This window comes from Aegilops tauschii, chromosome 4 (genome assembly GCF_002575655.3).
Source record: "Aegilops tauschii subsp. strangulata cultivar AL8/78 chromosome 4, Aet v6.0, whole genome shotgun sequence".
Taxonomy (NCBI): domain Eukaryota; kingdom Viridiplantae; phylum Streptophyta; class Magnoliopsida; order Poales; family Poaceae; genus Aegilops; species Aegilops tauschii.
The window spans coordinates 491,034,838-491,042,075 of NC_053038.3; the positions used below are offsets into that span (position 1 = coordinate 491,034,838).

Consider the following 7,238-nt stretch of genomic DNA (forward strand, 5'->3'; position numbering starts at 1 on the left):
ATTAAGTATATGAAAAGCAAATCCATTTTTGTGATGGAGTCCACCAATAAAATTGAAGGATCCACTCAATTCCAAATCAAATACTTAACTATGGATTGGAACATCTAAAATATTTCCAAAAAAATATAAATAATCCTAATGTTGAGCAATTTTTTCAACAGCTTTATTGTAAGTAAGTTGCCTGAATTATGGATTTGGGCCAGTCGATTCGGGGGAGAAAGATGTAGGCACAGGGGCCGCCGATGGCATCGCCGGGGCGAGAGGTAGCGGGGTGGCTAGGCTGGCCCGGGAGCGCCAGCGGCCGCGGGCGACAAGGTAGGTGGTTCAGCCATTGGTCGCATGCGATTTGGGGGAAGAAGATGAGCAGGCGAGAGTCGGAGGTTGAAGAAGGCCATCTTGCCGTTAACTTCACATCAAACGGCTCTAAACGATCGATTGAACCAATTTGTATTTTCAGTCACCTAACCCTTAGCCTGCCCCATTTTATAACTAAGCGTTTCATCAGACGGAGATCATGTGGCACGATGGTGTGCATGGTTTTTGTATTCTCCCCGGTCCCCGTTTCCGTAGGCAGCATGCGTCCACCCACCATATGGTACACTAGGTAGGAAATGCGGCTTGCCGCACCCGACAACAATGCTGCCGGGTACAGTCATATCCACCGCTGCCGGGTACAGTCGTATCCTATCCGGTAACTATCCGGTAATAGTCATTGAGACATACTCCCTCCGTTCCGATTTACTCGTCGTGGTTTTAGTTTAAATTTGAACTAAAACCACGACGAGTAAATCGGAACGGAGGGAGTAGCAAATATTAAAAAAAACATGATACTGATTCAGTACAATACCATATACATATCATTATCTATGAACTGACTTAAGAAAAATTTAGACTACTAAAATGCCTCTATTCTGATGGAGCCTCCAAAAGCAAAGCAACTAAAGCATTGCATTTAAAATATAAACATAGCGATATAGTTTCAGTGCAATATAACACACCAAAGCATTACATATGACCCAAGAGAAGAATTGGAATTGCAGCTTGCCACACCCCTCTTGCCCCCAGCCATATCCAACCCAGTAAGACATGGTTTATATTCCATGGGTTCAGAGAACAAAATTATCCATAGCACTATAGTCCATTACATGCCAATGGTCCATTTTTTATACTAAACACATCAAGGTTTAGCACGCTGTACCAAAAAAAGCAACAAAGATTGTTCACTGTAACTAATTCACAATGCTTTATCAAGCATAGGAGTAAACTATATAGTTAACTATTTAAGATAGATAGCCTTGTCCACTGAACCCAGAACCCGCCGCCAATCACTTAAATCCAGGGTAGTGGGCAGAGTTTCATACCCACATAATTTCTGAGTAGCACAAAAGTCTGGTGAGTATTCAGATCAGAAGAAATTGATAAGCTATTGAATATAAGCATAAGTCTAAAAGTTGCTGTTAGGCTTTTTCACCATAAAGACACAAAATATTCATACAATGGATAAAAACCGACTGACCAAAGACAGATAGAAAAACATATGCACATAGGAACCAAAACCAACATAATCCGTATGATCATTCACAGTAGTAGGTCCGTAACATAGACCACATTACTTTTCTGGATCCTCATAAAACATCAAACATTTTGTAGATACTCATATAATATACCTAAAACGCTAAAACATGTTGATGGCCAGCACATGTCTGATCTTCTTTCTAACAAAGCATCGCAAGCCATACAAATGAACATGCTTTATCGCAAAAAGTTTTACAAACCAAGCATATACACATACTTGAGCGTTGAAAAATGGATATAATAGTGGGAAAGGGTATAGTAGCAACAACATTTGTACTCACCTTTGTGTATACAAAACAAATTAAATAAATCCACCCTTTAGTTGTCTTTTCTGCTGGATATCTCATATGCTTAACTCTGTTAGCAACCTGATGCGGATAAAAGAGAAGATTGATGCACATGAATAAAAACAAGAAATGTAAAAATAAGACGGGTATTTCTTTTGCAGTAAGAGCATTGTATTATAGAGTAATTGTCCCCAGCCCGCGCCGCCGCAGACGTCCCCGCCGCACGGGCCGCATCCCCAAGGGGTCCCGTAGCTGGTGTGGCGTGAGGGGCGGCGACCAGGCGAGTCCGTTGGTCGGGAACCTGGCCGGCACCGGCAGATCCCGCTCCTCCTCGTACTCCTCCGGATAGAGCTCTTCCGGCAATACGGCACGGGAGCGCCACGTAGCCGGCCAGCAAGCTCTTCCATACTTCTAGTTCTCGGCGAGCGCTCAGCCAGGTATTGGCTGCACAACACTATCAGTTACGTAGCAATCAAATCATCATCCCCATTCATCCATTACCCAAACCAATTAGGGGGGAAATTACATAGTAGAAAAAAACAACCTTAGCATCATGAATTGCGTAAAAGAAGAAAGCTAACCATACAATTGAAGTGAAAGTCTACCTTCATGTGATCCATGACACAATAGCTCTACAACTAAGATGAGGTCGTTTTGGAGACACTAACGTGATTACATCACCTCAACTTCTGTCTTCCAGGCCGTCCATCAATGCAGACCAGCCATATAAAATCTAAATTACATTGTGGGTCAAGAAATCAAAAGGAGGAGCTCACTTGAGCTTTGGGACAACTCACTCACACGAACATATGTGCATAATAGACCCAGTCGCCCAAGCTTCTCATAGTGTGAGCTGCTACTCTCCTACATAAACCACAATAGCATTATAGCGTAGTTCAACTCTTGGTCTTATACAGGAGTCCGCTACTGTTGAATAAAAACAGACCAAAACAGCATTGTGGTGCATTCGAAATAAAATATTTTTTCCGTGGTCATTAGAGAATCAGGACACCTACTTTTTAGTTAAATTCAACTTGGAAGAAGCTGAGAGCAATTGTTCCTAAAAGTGCAATATCACATTAGCTAATATTAGTAGTTCTTAGCATTTCTTAAAACAACAAATATAAATGAAAAGTTAGCCTTCTTTGGAATGAAATTTAGAACCAAGAGCTAAAAATGTACAGTTTTGATACCCATTAGATCCAAAACTCAGAACTATGCAAGGAAAGCACTTACTCAAAAAACAATGAACTTCATGATGAGTTCCGTTGAAGCATTCAGATCAACAGTGAACATAATCGCCCATGATGATGCATTCATAAAATAAAATTCAGCAAGGCCCGAAGACTCACATAAAGGCAGAGTCTCCATAAATTACTTTAGGAAAGCTGCAGAACTTGGTTATCCCTATGATGCGACCGATCTTGGAATAAATAAGTATGCTTTGTTTGTCTATTTCCATCATGGTCTATTAATATATGGAGTTACACTGTCACGGACCTCTCATTATAGACTACTGAACATCTTCACTATAAAGTCGGATCATAGATGACCATGTGAGCCGTGGATGACCTTGAAGATTTTATCCAAAATTTGAGAAGTTCTGGTACACCAATATAAGCTGAATGAATGTTAGCAGGGTTATATTCTTGACATGAACACTTTTTCGGAGAAATTCAATAACTTAGTTTGTTTCTCGATAAATTAAGCATTTATCATGTCAATGCAAATTTGAACTGACTTCATTACTAATTGTTTATGACTAAGTTAATTGTTCATGCTTCATACGACCCTCTTGGCTAAGTTATTTGTTCGCCATTAGACCAGCATTTAAAATAGATCAAAGCCCAAAAAAACACAAAGTGAATGGTAGGAAAAAGGGCTATACCTTTGATTCTCGATGCATTTCTGCAAAGATGCTCCGTTAGATCAAACTGGGAGAAAGTAGCTGTATGGTACAATGAAAACTGTTGGTCAGTTTTTGTATGATGTAGTAATATGGTGCCTGCAATTTTGAAATAATAGGAATTAGTAGGGCATCGAGGTAGATTACAAATAACACATAGTAGTACTATAAGTTGGCTGCTAAATCGGATATGCATCCAGAAGGCGCAAAAAATAATCTGGTGAATGAAGTAGAAGATTGACACCTAACCATAGGAAGTACTCAACCATAGGCACGCAGCAAACTGCATTAACTAAAGGAACATGGCCGCATGAATCAAATCATTTATTTGTCAAACATACTTTGTCATGCTGAATGGAATTCAACGCTGCAAAAAGGAATATTGTAATATATCTATTCTCTGGTCACCAATACAATCACTAAATGCAAAATAAAACAACATTCTCTTTCCATCGAAAAGGAATTCTCTAATAACAGAGTCATTATCGATCAATTAGACCAAAGCTAGTCTGTAGCAGGCTCTTTATAGAGGAAATGCATATTTCATTCATGATGGAAGAAATCAAAGTGAGTTTAACCAAATTGATGCAAGCAATAACCAGAATAAATACCAGCCAGAATATCTCCCCAAAAAACATGAAACACAGGTTTCAAACTGCTCCTCGAAGCATGAGCCGGATAAGGCAAGTTAGGTATGTATCTCCATCATTTTTAGTGGATTTTGTTGGAGCGTCAATAATTTCAACACTCTACTAACTACCAACACCGAGCACAAAGGAAAACCAAAGCATTTTATTATGGCTGCGACATGAACTAAGAAGAGGACACCTAACGAAACAATGATCACAATTTTTATCAGACAGAAGCATGATGCACACACACACACCTCTCTGATCCACCATTGACTCCAATTTCCAGAATCCAGCCTACCTCTGCATTATAAAGTATATGAAAACAAATCATGTGGGCTGCAACCGCTACTATTCCAGATTATTTGCCAGCACCCAGCAGAAACCAAACCAAGGCTCTGTCTCTCTATCTTTTCCACTTATTTGCTAACCTCTGTAAGGACGAAATCTTTGGAGAAGAACGATGATGCCAAGTCTTGCTGCGGGCCGAACGGGTACAGGCGTTTTGCTGGCAAAAGATACATGTAATTTTGTGAACATTAGCAATATGACATATGCAAAGCACTGAATAGTAGATTCTGACTAGACCGATTCATGCCCATTTTTATTGACTTGGTTCTCACAAATGACAAATGTTAATTGGTTAGACTAATCTGTTGATCATGCTTTAGCAGGTTACTTCATCAAATTTGGAAGAAAAAATCCCAGCAAAAGTAAGGCGAGCTACAGCCTACAAGACTGTTAGTTTAGCAGGCAATGAGTCCTACCACAAGGCCTTCACCTGCAAGGCTGCAACAACGACCCAGACATCCCTTTAATAGATCCAATTGTACAACAGCAAAATGTAAATATGAAAGGGGCAAAGAAAAAGCGCAAGAGATAGGCCAAAACCAAGATCGTCGACCTTCTCTACCCAATCGACTACAGGGGTAGCATTTTCCTCTATCATTTATTTTCTTGAATGGCCATCACATCGATACTTCTCTAGGTTACCTCACCATAAAGAAATATAATTGCAAGGATATCTCCTTTCAAAGTGCTTAGTTGTTTAGCTTCGGCAAACTGCGGAATATTATGAGCTTTCATGAGAAGTATAGTACAAACCATGATGCTTGCCTTACAGACTGTGATGCCTCCCGGTGCCTGCAGGCTGCACAGAGCCACACATAAGATGGATCCATGGAACCAATCGCTGACAACAACCTGCAAGAAGAACAGGGCGAGACCGCACGTCAGACGGTGATGGAAGAAGTGGCGCTGGCTGAGCGCAGTCAGAAGAGGCAGATCGAAGAAGAGAGAGGAAAACACACAATTTTTGAAGAAAATGGACGAGTGCATCAAGAAGGACGACTGGATCAGAAGCTCACCTCGGCCACCTTCAAACCTGGCAATGGCCATCACATCCAGGCTGTTGATGAGGAGAGATCAAGGGCTCCCTCGCTGCACGGCCGTCGCCGTCGGCCAGCACGGATCCGGGGGGAGGCACGTCGACCTCGCCGTGTACGTGCACCTCCTTCGTCCACCACTATGTGGGGATGGATGGCCGCCCACCTCCTTCGTTGTCGGGCTCGGGAACGGCAGTGGATCGCGTCAGCGAGCTGGATCCCGGCCGCCACGGCTGGATCTCGCCTCCTCGACTCGTGCGGGACATGTGTGCGGGACAAGAGGAGGAGGAGGAGGGGGAGGCTGAAGCGAGCCGGCGACGGAGAGGAGAATATGCGGGGCGGGGAAGGTGGTCGACGGGAGAGGAGGAGGCAGGGGTGGCGGCGCGAGCGACAGGAGGAAGAGAAAGGGGGGCGCGCTCCGCCTGGCTCCTACCCTTGATGGCATGACGGGAGGGGGCGTGCCCGCGTGCCTCCCGGATGCCATGAACGGCGACGGAGCAGCCGATGGGGCGGCGGGGGTTGAGCAGCACGGGCACAGCGACCGAGCGGCGGAGGAGAGGACGGGAGGAGGAGAAGGCGAGGCTAGGGGGTGGAGGCGCGAGGGGGACGAGGCGAGCAGCGGCCGCGGCGAAGAGGGAGAAGGGGGGAGAACCGGACGCGGGGCGGCGGCGGCTGGAGTGAAGCAGAGGGGCGCAACGGAGGGCGAGTTCCTTTTATACGCCGACGTGTGAAAAGTCAAGAATGCCCTCCATGGGGCACGAGATTTACAGGCGGTGGCACGAACCTGAGCATAGGGCTCGATCCGACGGCCAGAACGCTCCATCTCGCGATCGGACGGCCCGGATTGCTCTACCTCGCGATCCGACGGCTAGGACGCGTCAGGGAGCTCGATCGGACGGTCGAAAATCCAAACGCACGGGGAGGCTCCATTTTGTTCGAGACTCTAACAATGGGATGATCATGATGCATGATCCTGCAACCAACACCGCAGCCGGCCGCGCGCTTCCAGTCAATCAGCTCATCATTCGGCGTAATCGTTGGACGCATGCATCACATGCTAATTGACCCAGCCATATGAACCGCTTAATTTGTTATAAGTATTTGTCAAGCACCCGGGAAAAGTCATAGAATTTCTATGTCAAGCACCTATACGGACACGAAGGCATGGGTACGAACCACGACAACTAACAAATACTAGCACGGACGTGAGAGGGGCGATCGACGGGATATATGTTCCTTGCGATCGCCGGCAAACATGCCGCGATCCGATGCCTGACCAAGCAACCCGGCCGGCCTTTTCAGTCACGGCGTGAGGCTTGGCGCGCACGATCGATCGATCTCGCACCGACGCAGTTCACATCAGTCAGTCAGTCACTCAATCAATTCGATCCCGTTTAAGTACTCGATATCTCGCCATCGACCCCGCGACCGAACCAGAATGTTTGGTGGGCTCGTG

General features: G+C 44.9%; 1 long non-coding RNA gene across 10 annotated transcripts; it reads right to left on the bottom strand.

Moving 5' to 3' along the window:
- Positions 1-1,070: 1,070 nt before the first annotated feature.
- On the bottom strand, positions 1,071-6,463 carry LOC109772162 (uncharacterized). Of its 10 annotated transcripts, none has more exons than XR_012182590.1 (8): positions 5,765-6,463; positions 5,514-5,600; positions 4,829-4,905; positions 4,655-4,700; positions 3,751-3,867; positions 3,363-3,465; positions 1,857-3,269; positions 1,071-1,372 (listed from the first exon to the last, which is right to left on the bottom strand). It is a non-coding gene; the product is annotated as an uncharacterized lncRNA (long non-coding RNA). The 10 variants fall into 10 exon arrangements; XR_012182591.1 differs by having other exon boundaries at positions 1,857-2,726; positions 3,099-3,465; XR_012182588.1 differs by having other exon boundaries at positions 3,363-3,483.
- Positions 6,464-7,238: the final 775 nt, after the last annotated feature.